This window comes from Ciconia boyciana, chromosome 3 (assembly GCF_034638445.1).
Source record: "Ciconia boyciana chromosome 3, ASM3463844v1, whole genome shotgun sequence".
Lineage (NCBI taxonomy): Eukaryota > Metazoa > Chordata > Aves > Ciconiiformes > Ciconiidae > Ciconia > Ciconia boyciana.
Genome location: NC_132936.1, coordinates 95,931,086 through 95,951,489, shown reverse-complemented (window position 1 = coordinate 95,951,489; position 20,404 = coordinate 95,931,086). Strand labels below are relative to the sequence as shown.

At 40.1% G+C, this 20,404-nt stretch overlaps 1 long non-coding RNA gene across 1 annotated transcript in view; it reads right to left on the bottom strand.

Annotated features, from left to right (window-relative positions):
• Window positions 1-20,331, bottom strand: part of LOC140650197 (uncharacterized) — a 60,166-nt gene extending 39,835 nt beyond the window's left edge. The window contains exons 1-2 of the long non-coding RNA XR_012041876.1: window positions 19,970-20,331; window positions 19,330-19,421 (exon numbers count right to left, since the gene is read on the bottom strand). This is a non-coding gene — a long non-coding RNA (uncharacterized lncRNA). The remainder of the gene's footprint in view (window positions 1-19,329; window positions 19,422-19,969) is intronic.
• Window positions 20,332-20,404: the final 73 nt, after the last annotated feature.

The window sequence follows — 20,404 nt, the reverse complement described above, 5'->3', positions numbered from 1 at the left end:
CTAGATCCTGGTCACACAGAGCATTAAGCAGCACGAGCTTAACAACACAGTGTTAAAAATGAGTCAATTATCAAAGGCAGGGAGTGATTAGTATAGAACAGAATAAATGGTACCCAGCTAAAAATATTTTCTCTGCTTCATTCTTTCAATTTATTTTTTACTTTAAATTACATGGATTAGGGACACCAGGCTGATATATTTCATCATAGAGTCCCAGCCTGAATATTGTGGTGACAGATAACAGCGTAAGTTAAATATGCAACAAGTGACTCTACAGATACTCATTTAGAGTTGTATTAGGTGAGAGTGTGCTTTGGCAGGGGAATTTTAAGTCAGCTGATGTTAACTCCTAGAATACTCAAAAGTGAAATACATTTTCTGCTCTGTATCTTTCTAAGTGTCAGCCATTTATCTGGAGACAAATGATATGGAAAACATCAGGTATATTAACATAGAAATAAGGAAATATTCTGAACTTACAAATTTATGTAAGAAACTATTATATATCCCATTTCTGACTATCAAAGCTGAGTGTTTTCTCTTCCTTCTAATTATTAACTTACAGATTGCCTTTATATATTCAAACTATTGTACTCTGCCTTGCACTTCTTGTTTTCTGTCTAAATCCGGATTCCTCCCATCCCATTCTGTCATGTCAGCTAGTCATTTCTTGTGCCATTCTTCCATTAAACCAAAAAGCCTGGCTATTAGCAGGCTTTCCCTTTCCCTTACCGTAGTTTTCATTTCTGCAGCCTCTTGCTGATTGTCTCATTACTGACAGCAGCTCACTGAAAACATTTTATTTTAAATGTCAGCAAATTCTATGTACTGCCTTCTTGATGGCCCATGTTTCCATTATGAAGAAAACAGGATTTCGTCACATGAGTATGCTGCTTTTTTTTTTTTTTTTTTTCTTCCCCTGGGTTTATAGGGACATTCCTCTGCTCTCCACTCTGCCTCAGTTCTCCACCTCTAAAATGGAGATGATAATTGTGATCTACAGGAGGGGAAGGTTAAAACAGCATATGGATTGTATCAGTCAGATGACAGGAGTTATAAAAGTACTACATATGGAACAGAAAAATAGAAATCACAACTGAGGTATGGTAGATAACCATAACAGAAATTCCTGGAGTCGAATAATAAAATGCTGCAAGACAAAGATGGAAGATGCAGTATAGGGTAACTTGCAAACTTCCCCATGCCATACAAAGTTGAAGCCATACTGACCAATCCCCTTTTTTAAAAGTAAAATGCCATCAGCAGATGAATGATAATAGGAACACAAACAACTGCTTCTGATAAACTTATTATGGACTCCTATGTACCCACAGGAGAATTGCAGCAAAAGAGAATGTGATTAGAGGCAGCTGCCAAAATTAGAGGGTGGAAACAAAACTTTAGAGTTACATAGAAAATGAGGTGAAATGAAATGAACTAGCCCAGCTGAGATAATATAATGGTATATGCATTTGCCACACTTATAAATAAAACATTGACTTATTGCACTTCTAGGGTGTACAGATCCCAGTGAATTTAACATAACATGATGCACATGTGGGGGCAGAAGGGAAGGTCATATACAAAAATGTGATGCTGGAAATGGCTTTCATGTAGTCCGTAGATGAGGGAGGAAAGAAAAAATAAAAAAAGCAAGGAGCATTCAAAACCTAACTATTGTTTTTCTCTTTAAAACAAAATTCTAATCAGGACTTGGGCACAGAAAATATGTTAGACTTCTAGCAGAGTCATTCAAATGATAGCAGATAAAAGTGTCACTTCATTTATTAGACTTTGAAAGGTTTCTATATCTCTTTAAATTTTTGTCACCATCTCAATCCATTGGAGCTTGATGTTGTTTTCATTTCCACTTGATGCAAACCTTCCTGATAAACAGGAGAAACCATCCAAATAATGTGAAGTGTCTTGTTGAAAACACACAAACATTTGGGCTTTAAAAATCAGGTTTTCTTTCTTTAACTCCTGGTGTTTTGAAAGGAAGGAGAAACTCAATAGTGTATGTTCCAAATAGAGTGGGCGAGTATTTGAGGAATGAACAGAACACGAATGCAATACAGAGGTATCCTGGGGAGTGTCTTTGATGTAAATGTGAACTCAAAGTGCTTTATGAATTTAAATTGGGTAGAAGGATGGAGAAATTAAAAGCCAGGCAGGCAAGGAAATTAGGAAATTTTTTTCAGCTGATCAGATGGAAAGATACAGACAAGTTTTCAGCTCTCACACGATGGTAGAGGAAGGTCTTGCAATGAGGTAGTAGAGAGAAAGTTGAAATTAATAAAATATATATGGAGGGAACTCCTGAATGTGTTTACAATACGTATGTATAAAATTCCATTAAGGTTTTGCACAGTTCTTTGGAAACCCAGGGTTCTAGTAGGAGGGAAAATACAGAAGATTTATGTAAGAGAAATAACTTTATAGACTCTCAAAAGGTGTGCCAGAAAAGCAGAAGAACATTTGCTGCTGCTCCAGAAAGATTTTTAGAGGAGGCAGAAAAACTGGCTGTCCATACCAATTAAATAGTTACCACTTTTTATGAATTCTATCATGCAAGCAACATTTAGTTTTTTCCATATCTGTTTCTTTGGAGTAGTTTTTTGGTTTGTTTTGTGTATTTGCACACCCTCCTTCAAGCAGGAAATGCCTTTTGCAGAGTTTGTTGGTCTTTTGAAGGACTGTTGACACGATTGATTCACCTGTGTCTACCTGCTTAACAGTCATTCTCTGAAGTCTTTCAATGACTCCATTATTGCCAACTTCAAATATTTGTCCTTGTAGGCATAGGAGGACATGACAGATATGACATCATGTGCTATACCTGGATGCTGCCTATTCTTACTGTATTCCTGCAGCCTAGAAATACAGTCTGTGGGGTTTTGCCTTCAATTAGTTTACCTTTTTGTAACAGTTCCTTGGTCGTCTTGACAGCTACCTCTGTGTTGCGGCAGACAAGATGTGATACAAAAAACCTCTTAAGTCTGAATTTTGCTTATGCTGCACAGTGTGCAGTATTCCCAAATGTGGGATGAAGTGAGGCAAGTTACATCTGTCATGCCTTGAAGCTCTTACACTGAGGAAAACAAGTCTCTCGTATTCAGTTATATGGACTGCTCTTGTTTTATTTAAGGGATCTACTTTCCAATTAGCATTTGGATTAACTAAAGCAACAGCATATCCCATGTTAGGCATCTGCATGTTAGCTCTGAAAGTGTCCTAATATTTACAGATATCCCAACCATCTGTACTGCAGCAGGGAAAAGGGTATTGCCTACTCTTATGCTGAAATGGCTCAATGCATTTGGCCAGCTCCCCTAAAAATGAGTTAAAATTAATCTAATATCATACTAAGAGCAGCAAGGAAGGTCATTAACAGGGCACGTTGCCATCCAACTTCCCTGATCTTTTTTCTTTTTTTCTTTTTTTTTTAAAGAAAAAAAAGAACATAATAACCATCATAGTCCATTTGTTCTTGAGCACCTTGAACTGAGTTACTCTGTATTGACAGCTGTACATGTACAATTAACTCACTCAAACCAGCTGCGAAAAGCCAGTGCAAAGCACTGCATTATGAAAGACAAGGCATAACCAATGACCCAGCCATCTGACCAACACCTGGCTGTATCATGATAGTGGAAAAACAGTTCTGCTGAAAACCAGAGCATCATTCTCTGATGAGTAACTGGCTACACAGTGATAAAGAGGCTCCAAGAAGGGCTCAATATGTGCCCTGTTTAACACCCATCAGCCTGTCACCTCAAAGATGGATGCTTGCGTAAGTGGGCCTGGCAGGATGCTAGCGCTCTGCTGAAGTGTGTGTTCTGGCTGTGGTTGAGGCCATCCTTCCATAGCTACTACAGAAAAGAGAGGCAGGGCAGTCTGTCACAGCCCACAGATGCGTACCCCATCCTACTGCAACACGTGAAGGGCTGCATTCTCAGGTTTGCACAACATCTCCAGAAGCCGAGTAAAAACCACTGGATTTGGCCTTCACTGAGTAAGGCATCAAGGTACCCGATTGTCATACGTTAGCTTGCAAGTGTGATTAGGAGAAGCACTAATGGAAACCTTCCTCATTCCTATCGCTAGCCTGTCTGCCTCAGGTTCCCTGTGATGATAATAATGGAGTTTCTAATGGCATTAGTCATTCCTTTACATTCAGGGAGTTTTGACTGGTAAAGGCATAAAAATAAACAAGACACTGTACAGATAAGCAGTAGGTAACAATTTTCCATACAATTCCTCTGAACACATTTTCACTGCAAATGTCACTATAAGAAAGAACTGTATAATCAAGGCACAAATAAGTAAAAAGCACAGAATAAACACAACAGCCCTCTTACTGCAAGATATATAACTTATACTTATTGAAGTGTAAAGAGTGTACTGAACGCTAAGGAATGGATCACCTGCAGTAAGATAAACTATTTTTCTTCTGATGATATGGTTCCACATGGTGTTGTGACTCAAAAGGCGGGAGGGAGGAAGGTAGAAGAAGTAGAAAGAGGAGGAAAGAACACAGCTCTCCATGACAAGAGGAGAATGAAATGCATAAACTAGTGGAAAGGCACCCTAGCTAAGAAATTCAGTTGTGAGACACTTCTAGTACAGGGGGAAGTCCCAGATTTTAATCCACTTAGTGATTTCAAGGTTAGACACTAAGGGTCCTTCTTGTGGCCCAAAAGGGAGATGTAATTTTTAGGTAGCACTTGAAGACAGATGATCTCAATAGCTCATTGAACCTTTTGCCACCTAAATTTCAGACAAGTCTCAATTCAGATGGAGTCCCATTCCTAGTCTGTTAACGTACAACTTCCAAAGGAACTGTGACCATATGAACTGCAGTAAGCTCCAGAGCAAGAGAAAATGAACCTGACTTCTAGAGAGATGCATGTGTTATACGGAAAGAGATTCAAGAAAACCACATTGCCTAGTTCAGCTGAAGTCTGCCTTCTAATAATTGTGTTGCTTCTCTTCAGATTTTGCTATTGGGTTCAAGCTGGTGAGCCACACAGTTTGAATGCTCTGTCAAATGCATTCATGTAGTGATGACGCATTTGTACTCTGCGTGATTTATATTGTGCTACATATTAATGTAAAAATTAGAAGTTGACCTCAATCTAAATTGTTAAGAAGCACAGAAAAGATTCAACTAAAATAGTTCTGTGAACCTCAGGAGCAGTATGAATGTACACAGTCTGGAAAATAAACCTTATAAATGTATTTAGCTTGCTGTTTCTCCCAGCTACATAAGATTTCTGTGGGAGTTTCTTAACAAAATACTTGCTAGTTTTGAGGAGTTAGGGGAGTCAAGGAAAAGTAACTGAAAGAACTGGATAACTTTTAACGATAAAGAATAACATTTGAATATAGTATTCAGGAGGGGATCACTAGAGCATGTACTTCCATATGCACAACTAGCTAAAGACCCCTGGCGTTAAAGGAAATCATCAGTGTCTGTAATCTCTCCTAGGATTTCACAGACTCACAGAATCGTATAGGTTGGAAAAGACCTTTAAGATCATCGAGTCCAAGCGTAAACCTAACACTACCAAGACCACCACTAAACCATGTCCCTAAGCACCTCATCCAAACGTCTTTTAAATACTTCCAGGGATGGCAACTCAACCGCTTCCCTGGGCAGCCTGTTCCAATGCTTGATAACCCTTTCAGTGAAGTAAAATTTCCTAATATCCAGTCTAAACCTCCCCTGGCGCAACTTGAGGCCATTTCCTCTTGTCCTATCACTTGTTACTTGGGAGAAGAGACCGACACCCATCTCTCTACAGCCTCCTTTCAGGTAGTTGTAAAGAGCGATAAGGTCTCCCCTGAGCCTCCTTTTCTCCAGGTTAAACAACCCCAGTTCCCTCAGCCACTCCTCAGAAGACTTCTGCTCTAGACCCTTCACCAGCTTCATTGCCCTTCTCTGGACATGCTCCAGCACCTCAATGTCTCTCTTGGAGTGAGGGGCCCAAAACTGAACACAGTATTCGAGGTGCGGCCTCACCAGTCCTGAGTACAGGGGCACAATCACTTCCCTAGTCCTGCTGGCCACGCTATTTTTGATACAAGCGAGGATGCCATTGGCTTTCTGGGCCACCTGGGCACACTGCTGGCTCATATTCAGGCGGCTGTCAACCAACACCCCCAGGTCCTTTTCCGCCGGGCAGCCTTCCAGTCCCTCTTCCCCAAGCCTGTAGCATTGCATGGGGTTGCTGTGGCCCAAGTGCAGGACCTCGCACTTAGCCTTGTTGAACCTCATACAATTGACCTCGGACCTCGGCAAAATTTCATATTGTTCAACTCCAGTTCAAGCAAGACAATCTGCCACATGTTTTTGGCAAATCTTATTTCATTTCCAGCACTTGTATGCATGAATTTGATGAAGAGCTCATACAGAGTTTCAGTATTTGTCAGGAAACACAGCTCCTCCTCTGTCACAGAAGTTTCCTGTTATTACCTCAATTCTGCTGCTCCACAGAGGGGTCTTATTGTAATTTCTATTTGATTTGGGTGGTGTCATGGGACAGGAAATAATTCTGAAGTGACTACTATTCCTGCAATACTAGAGACAGCAAACAGACTCTGTGGAGCAGTCTCTGACTACTAGATCACAGCCTGCTCTTGTACAATATCATGTGTAGAATGGAAGTCCTCTTATAAAGCATCACTAATTTGGTTGGGATTGCATAAGCCTATGGCACCACCTAGCTGCAAACACTTGTTTTTTATGTTTTCACTTCAAAACCCACATTTTTAATTCAGCTCTCAGCTTTAATTCAGCTAGCACTGAATTAAGAAGTGGGCTAAGTATTTACTACAAATCTACTTATCTGATCTGTGGTTCCCCAGACCTGTTCCAAGTCTTCTGCATGTGCTGGCTTATCTCACTGATCTGTTATAGGATAGTGCGTTAGTGCTTAGTTATGTGCACTGACTTGCTGGAAAGAACTCAGCTGTCTAGGGCTCACTTCTAAGTACAAGACTGCTTGTCTGAGCCAAGGTCCTTGTATTTCTTCCTTCTGAACCAGAACACATGCTGAAGTTATTTGTCTGTTAAATAACCAAATTGTGTTATCACCCCGAACAGAAAAAGAATTAGGTATCTAAAAACAACCACAAAAAAGATACTTATTTTACCATAGGAATTACAGCTGCACTTAAAAAAAAAATATTCACAACTAACTGTACCAAATTGTGCTGTTTTGTGAAAACTAGAAGTATTTGTTTCTTTGGATCAAATTTGGCAGCTTCAACTTCCCAGAAAGGGGTAAGAAATATCAACCTTCCCAAATGGTCTCCTCTTTTCTGCAACTTCTCAAAAACGTGACAAATATATTTTTGTTTAAAAACAAAACTCACACATATTTTTCAAGTTTAAATGAAAAAGTTAACAAGGAAATTAAACAGTTCACTTAACAGGGGGGGTCAAAACAAACATTCTTATTCTATACAAAATGGTATTTTGTCTATTTTCTTTAAATAGATATTCATTTCTACGTTAATCTAAACGAATGTGCCTTCCTTTTCTTTTCTGGGACATCTCTTACAGCCATTGAACAAAATCAAATACTCTGTTATTTAGCCAACTCCACAAAGCAGGCTGGAGACACATCAAGATGTATTAATATCTTCATTGCTCTTGATACGTTTCTCAGAAATCTTGGCATAAAAGGAGTAGAATTTGACATTTACAAAACGGGTCTTTTATAAACTTGGTGGCCTTGGATACACTTACAGTCAGAAAAGATGTTTGAGTTGTAAGGGAAAGGTCTTTGTGACTGATTATTATAGCATTAATAGTTATTATATTTGGTGAAAGAACAGAAAGCTGATGTTTTTCTTTATCAATGTTCATCTCAGGCAGAGTTCAGAAAAATGCCTTCGAGGAAGATGCAGTACATGCTTTAGAGAACAAGAATAGTTTGGGGCTTTTCTTTTTCTTAGAGATGGCATTTTAGACACATCAGCTTCCTTGTCTCTTTGCAATATGGATGCAAGATTCACTTATGCCATTGCGCAAAATTACTTGGAGAGACTTATAAACTGTCCCGACTTTTCTTTCTGTATCGTTATCGAAGGTCCTGCAGAAAAGTTGAAATGACAGCTTTAGCGCAGCTGGACCTATGCTTTGTCAGCATGCAGCTAGCTCCTTCACACATGTCCTCTGGTTGATGCTTCAGAAGATTTATTTTGGAAACTGGAGGAAGAAAAAGCAGGCAAAAAAGAAATCATAGTACCAGCACCTTAAATCTCATGCTCCAGGCCTCAAAGAATGCTACCACAGATATGAGGAAAGATGCAAACTTTCTCCCCAAGCAAGTCTTCTATTAGCAACTAACCAGAGAGTTATAAGGTTTTTATTAAGCACACTGAAAGGCTGTTTTTGCAGTATGGCAAGGTGAGCTGTTTGAACCAGAGACGTAACGCTAGTCTGCATTTCATCACTTCCACTGACTTGGAAACTTAGATGCTGATTTCTGAGTTCCCTTAACTGCACCATACACAAAGGCTTTTCCAAAGCTTAGTGAAGTTATTGCAACCTTCTCAATGCAAGATTGCATCCTGACAGCTCTGGTCCCCCAAGCCCTGCTGTTGAAGTTTCCCAGAAATGAAGAGGAAAACATTCAAGTAAGTCATGAATTCTTCCTGATCTTCAGGAAGGTTTTGGATGAATTTCAGGGCAAAGGCTTGGGACCGAATTCACTATTCTTAATGGCTCACACTTCCAGACTAAACAAGTGGAGGTAACTGCTAATAAGCAAACAAGCTATTGCAAAACCTTCTATAGGAAATGATTCCCTGGGTTCTTATTCATCATTCATAGGTTTTCTGCCCTATCCTGCTTTCTGATGCATATCAAAGAATCTGCATATACTGCTTTTGCTGCCCTTTACTATCCATTACTCGGTACAACTGAGCAGGGCACGGACACTTAGAAAGCACCAGGAAATTTTCTTTTTAGCATTGTATTCATTAATTCTGAAATGAGTCTCCTGGTTGTGCCAGCAGGGTTGTTTGTGGACAACATGGTGACAAGAATAGGAGAACAGATTTATGTTAAAAACAGCCTTGCACAAAAGTAAGAAAAGTCCTTGGAACCCTGGGTTTAATGGACCTTAGTGATACTTCTCACATAATTCTGAGTAAAATTTTGGATGCATGAACAAAGAACTACAGCTGAGCAAAACTGAAATGGGAAAGCATCTCAAGGGGAATTTAAACACTTAAAACATTTAGTGAAGGTGCCTGAAAAGGTATTTAGGTGTTTCTGGCATTCAGACCTCCTTTTCCACACACACTCCTCCCCACTGTCCAGAACATACATGGCTGCTTCTGCTGTATGGCTGGAGGTTGCTGCATTATTCTGATATGTTTTGTCATCTCACACCAGAGATACAGAATTCACAAAATAGTAATTTTACTTCCAGAGTCTGATTCAGTAAGCCTAATGCAATGATGCCTATCTTTTCCCAAATGAAAACCGGGGTACAGGAAAAATCTGGTAAATACACACAGCTCACATCCAACCCCATCCAGTGGACAGGTCTTAATATAATTCTACATAAAATAGAACTTTGTTATGTGTGAGTTTTGTGCATTGGGCATCTGCTTGGGACGCAGGTGTCATTGCCTACTGAACATAATAATTATAATTATTAAATGTTCATTAGAGTAGCAAATGGCAGTCATGTTCCTCTGGTCACAGAAGGGAATGACTTAGCTGTAAGACTGAAGAGTCTTTTTTTTTTTCCCCTCTGGCTCAAAAGCTAATTCTTCCATGCAAAGCACAGCATCTTCAACAGAGATGGACTGATGGTACTCCACTCAAGAGTATCCTGACTATAGCATGGCTAGAGAGGTGGGAGAAGTGGACTCCTGCCTCCTCAGGCAGGAGAAGCAATGTGCCAGAGCACCCTAAAAACCAGTACACTGTTGAAGAACAGGGTAAGGGGAAATGTGTTATGCCCCTCCCTCCTTTTCCTTGCAATCTATGTTGTCAGAAATTACTTGGCATTTCATTCCCTCCACACTGCTTTACCAGCATCTCCATTACATAAATAAATAAAAACAAACAAACAAAACCACAAAACAGATACTTAGCCATAAGAGTCCAGAAGAGGTTCTGTAATTTTGAATCCTGGTTAGATGCAGATACTGCCTAGAAAGTCAGAGTAAACTTCCCAAGGAAAAGAGTAACAGGACTTAAATATTAGTTTGTTCTAGACATATCCTGATCCAATGAATGAGAAGGCTTGGGGTTTTTTTTTCCACAAGTCCCTAAACAAATAACAATTGCTGTTGTTTAGACTTGTGTTTGGTATGACAGAGGTTATTACAAAAGAACCCAATAACTGCATATGCTGATCATGAGTAGATTAATTTAAAATCAAAGTCTTTAGTTATTTAGTTTAATAGGACAAACTTTGAGAGCTAAAATAAATTTGCTGCAGCACAGGCATATGAAATACTGAAAAAGAGTATAATTTCTTCATATTCTAAAAAAGGAGGAAGGGATTTACTCAGGGAATTAAGATAGCTATTATCTCCCTTTTGTACCTACTGCTGCAGTACCTCACATGACACAATTGCTTCTTATGAGTTTGGATTACCCTTATCCAGACCACAAATGCATCTGGACTGATAAATCCTATGTGTTATTTACATCCCAGCCAAGGAGAAAAATCTGTAAGGATGAGCTTCGAAGATAAGAACCACTTCCACAAGAATATTGGGAATGAGAAAGGGTGAGGAGGAAAGCCTTGACCAGAAGACAAAGTTATGCTTTGGAGATCCAAAAGTGGAAGTAAAAAACTAGTTGGAAAACATCAATGTGTGTCAGAGCTTGCAGTGTTTACAAAAATAAATGGCAAAACATTGCTTAGTTGTAGAAATAAAAACTAATAAATGAACAAAATTGTGTTGTTATGTATTGAGATGGTTTGGACTAGAGATAACTGATATATGAGCAAATGGTAAATAATACCTTGGTCTCTGTTCTACATACACATTCTTATTGAAAGTGCAGTAAGGGCAAGACTGTTAATATGAATGACTGCATAGATATGGAAAGTACACAGTCAACAGGGAAATAACTGACCCAAGTCTGGTGGCAACGTTATTTAAAAAGCTATTCCTTCTAGTCTTAAATGGTTCATGAGATTTGAGGATAGGATATTATATTTTCTATTTAAGAAAGTAATAGTCATGTGATTCTGACAACAACTGGTCTATTACTTTGACCTCAGCTGGTTAAGCGCTATCTAAAAATGACAAAGAACAGTCTGCTGAAAGAGAAAGCCTAGAAAGAGATGGTTAGTGGAGCTCTTCAGGATCTGTCTTTGGACTTCTCTTGTCAAATATTTCCACTAATGATGTTGGCTCAGAAATCTGGTGCTCTGATGAAATTTGTTGCACACACTTTGCAGCCATTAGCAAATCAGGGGAGATATTGAATATCAGACAAGAAAAACTGGATTACCACAGGGCCCTGACTAATAGAAATGAGGTGAGATTAAATCACACAAAACAGAAGGTCATACATTTACATCATACACTATTGCTAATTCCTTAGTGATGAAATGACAGAAGATCCTATGTTTACTAGTCAGTCATAGCTTGTCTATTACCACCACCATGATATGGTCTTCAAAAAGACAAATATATCGTGGGATCATATTAGGAAAGAGATTTCCAGCAGTCATTGTATTGAGGAAGGATTAATTTTAATATATAAGGCAGAGTTCGGACTTAAGCTGCTGGAAGGATGTATCTTAGAATGTATCTCTAGCCAGCTACCCAGGTGAAGAAAAGGATTTTCTTCTTTCTTAATACTGGAAAGGTGCAAGGAGAATGTTGGGTCATGTAGAAAGATGATCAAGGTATGTGCCATGTCTAATGGCACTGGGAGTTTATAGCACTGTTCTGTAGCTGAGGGCCTCCAGGAACGACTTTGCCAAAAAGTAGTGACACTTATCTGGCTCACAACACCTAAAGAACAGTAAGAACAGATTTAATTGCCCAAGAGCAAAATGAATTACAGCAGAACAAGTGCAGAGAAAGGCTTTCCATGTCCCTGCTCACCCTAACAACACAGCTAATAAGAGAAATCTAAAAGAGGTGTGCTTCATCTGCTCTGAGAAGGGGTACACATGAATGGAAAGCCAGGGAAAGAGGTATACAAGACAGAGGCCAGCTTGTGCATAAACTACTGCCAGGTTTTTTTAGGTTGAAACTTAGAAGAAGGTTTATAGCTATCAGAGCTCCTTGGCTCTAAATTGGCTTCTCAGCAACAGTAAAGGTGCAACTTTGTGACATGACCATCTGCAACAGCAATGGACTCATCTCAATGATCCTCCAAGTCCCTTCCTGTCCTACTAAATTTCTTAGGGAAAATTTCCAGCCAGGTTTCCCCCTCCCTCCCCTTCGTTTTTTCCCTCTGACAAGCACCCCCATGATTGTTGGAGGTCATGGCAATGTGAAAAAGAGACAAAGAGGTGCTAGCAGGCAGTGAAACACAATTATAAAACTCCAGTAATCCCAATGAGTTGGAGTCACTTGGGAAGACAAGCAGAGAGAGTCTGAAATGCTGATGGCTCTTGTTTTGGTCTTACCTCTGTTGCAATATATCTGTTCTTAGAATTAACTTCTGCACATTCTCATTCTCCAGACTCTCAGTCTGCATGTGAATTGAATAACGTCTTTGTAAACTTCCTCAAGACTGAGTTAATATCTTAATTATAAATAAATTAGGAGGAATAGGGCCATAGCCTTCCTATTGATCCAAGGACAAACTTCTTTCTTCATTTGAGCTGGATCAAAATCGGATCAAAGGGCTCAGTACTCTGTAGCCTTGTTCACTCATGCAGTCATTTACCCATGCAAGATGATTGCAAATTATTGTACAAGGCAGAAGTCAATTATGAAACAACTGCTTGGGTTATTATTTAGCTCCTAGGGGTGATGAAGAATAATGTTGAAGAGAAACTACCACAGCACTGTCACAGAGCCAAGGCGTATCCTAACGCCTCACTGCTCCGACAGCTAGATGTGCATGTGTTCAGGGTAGGGAACAGAACAGAAATTTAAGGTAAACACTAAAATCAGATATCTGAGACCCACTTCTCTGCTATGTCCTTGTTTAATCCTTCTTTTTCTCTCCATTTTCTGCCATGCTGTGTTTAACCAAAGTGCTCAGCCTTCCTCACAGGTATCACATGAGTGCTGTGTGGGGACGTGAAGGACTTGCACAACAGCAAGATGTAGAGTGACAGGCCAGTACTGCCAAACATTGTTGGATGTCTTTTGGAATAGAAAGATATCATCAAGATTAAGTTATTTTCTTCTGTCAGAGGAAGAAACAAACTTGTAAACAGCAGCAACACAAAACCTCTTGACTCTAATTGCCAAGCTTAAAAAAAAGAAAAAAGAAAAAAGAAAAAAGAAAAAGGAAAAAAGAAAAAAAGAAAAAAGAAAAAAGAAAAAAGAAAAAAGAAAAAGGAAAAAAGAAAAAAAGAAAAAAGAAAAAAAGAAAAAAGAAAAAAGAAAAAAAAGAAGCAAAGGCATTCCACTGGCTAAAATGGAAAGACTTTCTAGCAAACAAAAGCCCATTCAGGTCATCATCAAATCAGCCTGTTCCACTTTTGTGTTTTACTTTATAATTAATTTTCTTTACACCCACAGCATTTGAAGTTGAAATAACTGGGTCAGGAGAACAGATTTCCAAGGCTGGCATCCTAATGAATACGTCACTATCCACGAGGAAATACAAGGCCAATAGAGTGTCCTACATGCCTTTTTCCTGTGAAATAAATACCCTATTCTCATTTCCCCACAACAGAGTATTTCAGAGGCCCAGTGGTTAGCCAGTCACAAGGTCTGAGTAATTACCACTGTAGTGAGTGAAAAGCTTTAGAAGAGTAGCTACTACAGAAAATAAAGCTTCTGACCTCTCAAATGTAGTGGGCATAGTTGTCATAACCTTTGAAATCTCTGGCCTGATGGCTTCTCTGAGGTTAGATTGAGTGCCACTGTTCAGATAGCTGCCTCTCAAGGGCTTGATTTTCTGTTACCTTACAGGCTATTTGTAATCACTGATGTGAAGGTGAATGGCAGGAACCAGGAGAGCAGAATTCCCTTCTCCTCTAAAGATAGCACCTCAGGCCCACTTTTCCATCACCTAGGTGACTAAACAATGCACAACAAAGTAATGACTGTCTGTCCAAAAAGTCAAAGAAAATTTTTCCAAGGCATTGTCCTATTTTCACCTTTCTTGGAAATGCAGCTTAGAAATTGGCAATACAGAAAACATTGGGAAGAGCAGATGAGAGAACAGTGAATCCGCAAACAGCTCCTTTCTGTCTTTCTTTTACAAGATGATAGCCTAAGATGTGAAAGAGGGAAATATTCAGTGAGATTCGGTTTGCTTAATCACAGTTCTTTATTGTAATTTGCAAGAACTGAACAGAACTGTAGTGCCTAGGGGAACTGAAATGACAGAGAGAAATATCTGTGGGATGCTAAATCTGGAACTTAACAGCATCTGAAAAAATATAGTCTTTGATATAAGCATCTACAAAACAAAAATGCCAACAGCCCACAAATATGCCCTGATGTTTTTATTATTTTGTTTTATTTTGTTTTGTTCCATTTTCTGCCTTCTGACTTTCTAACTTGATAAAGCTCTTTGGATACAAATTAACTTTCTCAGAGTGCTGTTTGTTACAGTTTCACTTACCTTGAGGGGATGCTTAACAGACTGGAAGTTGGCTTGTTTCAGCGAAATAAGCCAAGAAATAAGCAGAAAATAAATCCTATCCTAGGTAGACTAAGAACCTGGCTATAAACACTACCACCTAGTTTTGAAAGGGACAAGACAGGTATACTTTAGAACCTTGACAGAACTTAATTGATTTCTAAGTTATGTCAAACTCTTCCAGCACAAAAAAAGTCTTGAAGGTCTGTGCTCTTAGTTATTGTTTTGTTGGGATGTGAAGAAGCTTTTTTGTTGTTATTGATTAAATTTATTGCTTCAAAGCAAATGAAAAGGGAAATCCTCATCATATTTCATAAGATCATATGTACAGCTGTTTAACTAAGTTAATTGCTGTTCCGAATACAGGGACTAACTTCAAGAGAGCAAGACAGCACCTGTCTTGGAAAAGAGACTTTTTTTTTTTTTTTTTTTTGGTAACGCTTAATGACAAAGCCAGTATAAGGCCATTTGGATTTTATTTCTCTTCTCCCCTTTTGAAGTCCAATACACTTCTCTTGGAGCAGGGAAGGCATAATTCCTTCTCTTAGAGTAGATGAAGACCAAGAACTGGATCTGCACTTCGAGGAAAAAGGGAGATCATTATTTGTTTTGTCCAAAATACAGCTGAATTCTCAGGTCTGAGAATCATCCCACTGACCCAGTGCCTTATGCCTGGAGTGTTGGTGGTGCTGATATGTAAGATACCATCACATACCACCAATACAGTTAACTTCACTCTGTAAAATTAAGCAGGATTTCTTTAACATGGAAAGGAGGAATGGGAGATACTCATGGGAGGAGAGGGGAGGGCATCAGGAATCCAGGTCATCTGTGGGAAAGGAAAAAGAAGTCTCCTGGTGTTTCCGAACACTCAGGTACCTCCTTTTACCATGTCCTTGAATTCAGTCAAATACAAAAAAATGTAGGCATGCTGACAGATTAATGCCAAAACTACAACTGGAACTGCCTGGGGCAGAATAAGCCCACAGAGAGTTAAGCTGAGACAATGTACAACTTTGTCTAAACTTTCCTTTGGTTATGTCAGTGTCAACCTTATTAGATGGGTTTTTTCTGTGTCTCTGTATTCATTCTTCTCACAGTTCTCAGGAATTTAACATGATAGGCACCCAGTCAGACCAGCAAAGTTGTGATCAGCCCATAAACAGCCTGTTTACCAGGAATGTTGCTTAAAGGGTGGAACTGTGCAATCCTGCTCCAGATAAACAAAAGTGCAGCAGCTGTCCTGCACAGAGCTTCTAGATAAAAAACAGGAGGGCACAAAGTGCTACTGTTCCTCAGTTGTGTAATGCTGAAGGCGTGATGATAATATTTCACGTAAAGGAAGGAAGCCAAGAGAGAAGGGTATGGTCATACATAAATGATAAGGTCAAGCTCACAGCAAAACTCTTTCTCTCTCCTTCCTTCCTTCCTTCCTTCCTTGCTTCCTTGCTTCCTTCCTTCCTTGCTTGCTTCCTTCCTTGCTTCCTTCCTTCCTTCCTTCCTTCCTCCCTCCCTCCCTCCCTCCCTCCCTCCCTCTCCTCCCTCCCTTCCTTCCTTCCTTCCTCCCTCCCTTCCTCCCTCCCTTCCTCCCTCCCTCCCTCCCTTCCTCCCTCCCTTCCTCCCTCCCTCCTTTTCTCCCTTCCTCCCCTTCCTTCCCTTCTTTTCCTCCTTCCTTTTTCCCCCCTTTTCTACTTATATCAGCCTCTGTTTTTTATGCATTCCTGAATTCCCTTTCTGTAGCGTTGGTGTGCAAAAGTATGGGAAAAGTAAATGTAGACTTAGCTTTAATGTGTATGATCAGTTGGATTCCTTGGTATTCTACAGTCCATTACTCTAGATACTGCTAGATACTGCTCAAACAGAGAATTCCAAAAACTTCATCACTATGAATTTAGTAACATTAAACAAACATTTTTTCTTTTCTTGTTGTGAGCAGAAAAACTGGATGACATTAAAGAAAATACAGCAAAGGAGGGTAGTAAGATGAGGGAGGAGAAGGTTTCTCCAGCACACAGAAGGTAAGGAGGGATAGGAGAAGACAGCACTGACACATATTTTCTAACCAGCCTGGCCGGTTCCATGCCAACAATTTTCAGATCAATTTGATTAGAATGGCTGGTCTTGTTCTTTGGCATCTGTGAGAGGCTGTTGTTTTTGTGGCAGCCTTGGCATGGGTATTTACAAAATCCCTATTTGTAACTCTGTGTGTTTTTTTACACATGCTTTTTAATTCCATGGGAGCAGTACATCCTAGAGAACTGTGGATGTTATTTTGTGCCAGCTACCAGGAAGAAATACCAAGAAGACTCTCATGCCTCTTTATAAGGAGGAAAGCAAACTATAACAGAAGCTTCTGCTGTATCAGCTCCCTAGGATTTTTCAAGTGTAGATAAGAATAATTATGCAGTGGTGTGCTCTGAACTGAAAAATACTATGACTCTCACGAGCAACTGTGAGATGTCCTAAGCTAGCCATTCGTACCTCACATACGCCCTGAAGTTTAACAGTAAATCTCTGTCCTCATAGTAGCTTCTTTAAAGGAGTGCCTACGTTACTCACTAGTAACAAATGCAGAGAGGGATGATGTTCTGCTCTTGCAAGAAACAGAAAAAACAATTACCATGTCTTTGCAAAGTCTAACAGTTATTTTGTGCTCAATTTGCAGGAAGCTGGTCATGGAGGCTTTCCCTTGTTTGCCCTAGACTAGGCACTCCCACTGTCTTTCCTAACTGCAGTCCCAACACAAGCCCTGGTTGTGTTCCAGCCCCACGTGAGGACAGGATCAGGTCTTCCACTTTGCCCTGGTTTTTGTTCAGGCATGTAGCCCAAAGTTTCAGAAAGATGTTGAGAAACTCTTAACAGATGCCTAGTTTGGACAATGAGGCAATCATGATTCAGTGTGGCAGATCCATCCAGCTGTGCTCTCTCATGAGACTTTTTAATTATTATTGTTATTTCATTATTAACATATCTTTAAAACTTTGTTCAGTGCTTATCTGAAGCACGAATAGCACTGGAAGTAGTCCAGCACTTTGTGTTTTTGTATTGTTCTGGGATAGGCTCACAGAGGATGCTGATATGTGGACTGGACTCTGCCCTTCAATTGCCCATGTGGGAGTAATGCTTCCTGGCCAGCACATGGACTTTTACAAATGGCACAGTGCAGAGTCTCTTGAGGAAAGCTAGTTAATCTCTGAATGTGCAAGAGTGCTGAATGAGACCCGTAAGGTGTTAAGTGTGAATTCAGCAAAATCTTGAAACAAACAGCTAAATAAGACATGGCTGATCTAGGCTCCCTGTAAGTCAGAAAGGAAGGCAGCAGCAGGAAGGACAGGAAATTTCTTTCTTTGGAATTTGGACTACAGAATTACTCTGTGCCAAACACGAGTGAATGTCTGCACAATGTCTGGCAGACAACTAAAAGACCAGTGGCGAGAGTTTGCTAAAATTGCCTTGAGTAACTGTCTTGAGCTTCACTAGAGTGACAGTGGTCTCTGCAGCTAGATGTAGATAAGTATTATTTTGCCATGGTTGAATATCACATGCAACTTCAGTTACAATGCAAAGGCATTACACTGCACAACATCTTGGCCTAAGTATACAAACCTCAAACCTTTAATCCTTTACTGAGTACTAGTTCTTCAGAAAGCTGCTGAGAAAAGCAAAGAAATCAAACCTCCAGCTGCTGTCTCAGATGTGCAAAAACCCTTACTCTTCATGACCTGTGACATGACATGACATGACATGACATGACATGACTGTATCCCAGTAAAGTTAAAACAGAATCATCTTATATGCAGATGCTCTTATTCCATTACATTTGTTTTACAGTTTCATTTAATTCTGGGCAAGTGTTTCTGTCAACCAGCAGCAGCTACTTCTGAGAGTAAGAGGTTGCCTTTGGAGGTGTAAAAGCTGATTTTATGCTGGTTTAAGGAGATATGCCTATATTTGTACAATCTGATAAAACTGGAAAAATACAAGGCTTCAGGTATGCAAAGACATTTCATTTCTTAACTTTCCTGATATGATCAGCCCTGCCATAGTCAATTGGATTACAGGTGTAAGTCAAGCTTAACATAGTTTTTAAGTAAAATAAAATAACTATAGAACCATAGAACCAGACTCTTCACTGTAGGTAAGAACATTTACTGGAGAAAGATATTAGAGAACCTGCAGATTGTTTTCTAATGCTGATTAAGCAAATGATAATTTTTGTCTCTTTCTGAGGTTGTAACAAATTTTGATCTTTATTCATTTTATATCTAATTAAACTTTTTTTGCAATTGAAAGGTTCACTTAATTGAACAATTACTACATTTAATATGAAGCTAAAATGCTTTCTGTATTTCAGCCTTCATTATCACTTGCTGTTCAATGAAATTCAGGAAATCCTTTAATTACAGTTATTCCAGTTCTACAGGGAGAAGCAATGCTTCATAAAGCTACTGTAAATGTAAACATCCAGCTTGCTTCTGCATCCTTTGAAAACTGTAATTAAAAACAGTATTTTGCCTTGTTATTGTTTCTATTGTTTTGATCTGTGTATATGTTACCTTGACATTATACTGATGAGAATGGTTTCAGAATAGATATTTGGCCACATCACAGGTCACTCAAGTCTGTATTTCTTTTCAAATGGCTTCAGCTTTGGGGAAAAAAAGAAAAAAAAAGCAATGCCTCACTAAGTTTTCCTGTTAGTTTCCATCCAGCCTAAAGACTGAATAAAGTCTAAAGTCTAAATGCTTAAGGCTGAATTGGACAGAAGAAGGTGTTTTGCTACAGAACAAAGATTTAAGTATAACCTGACTAAACATCTGAATCTAAGGTTAAGAGCCATAAAAGTCATTTAGGGAAACACGTGTGTCTTGAAAGAGTAGCTGACATGATTCAGGGACGGGGATCCAGGGAAATTTTGGGCACCCGAGCCCTCCTTTTGTGTGGGAAACAGGTTCAGGACAAGTGCCTCAAGTTCAGCTCGGCAATGGGCGACCACGCTCTGCAGACCCACTGCCCAGTGGAGGTGGACGGTGGGCTACCGGATATTTCGCCGCAAGGCCCCCTGTCTGTGAAACATTGGGAGCGTGGGGGAAAGTATAATAGGCCAGAAAACTGAAATATTGTTTTCTTATGCCCCGTAAGACTAGAATATTTAGCTCCTGTGCCCATCTTCTGATAACGTTTTACAGATCTTACTCGAGACTTCGGCAGGACTGAGGTTGAAATCGTTGTTTCCACCAGAAATGTTCCCCAGCTGAGGATAGCCGTGTTTCCTGGTCCTCTGCCTGTCCCCGCGGGGTCACGTACGCCGTGTGCGAGCCCTTCAACACCTGCCTTTCCCACGAAGGCAGCCGGCAGGCAGGGCTGGCCTACGGGCCTCGGGCTCTACACCTGGCTTTTGGCGGGCCGAGGCGAGGGAGGGGGAAGGCGGACAACAAAGGCTGTCAGTGCAGAGTTTGCCCTTGCTGCTGAGGGACGCGGGGCTCGCAGGAGCTGCCCGGGCCCCCCTGCCCCAAGAGGGCACGGCTGGAGCGAGGGACCTGCGGGCCGCCGCTGGCAGCGGCTCCCTTCGCCCGCCCGGCTGAGGGGAGCGGACTACAACTCCCGGCGTGCAGCGCCGCACCTGCGGCC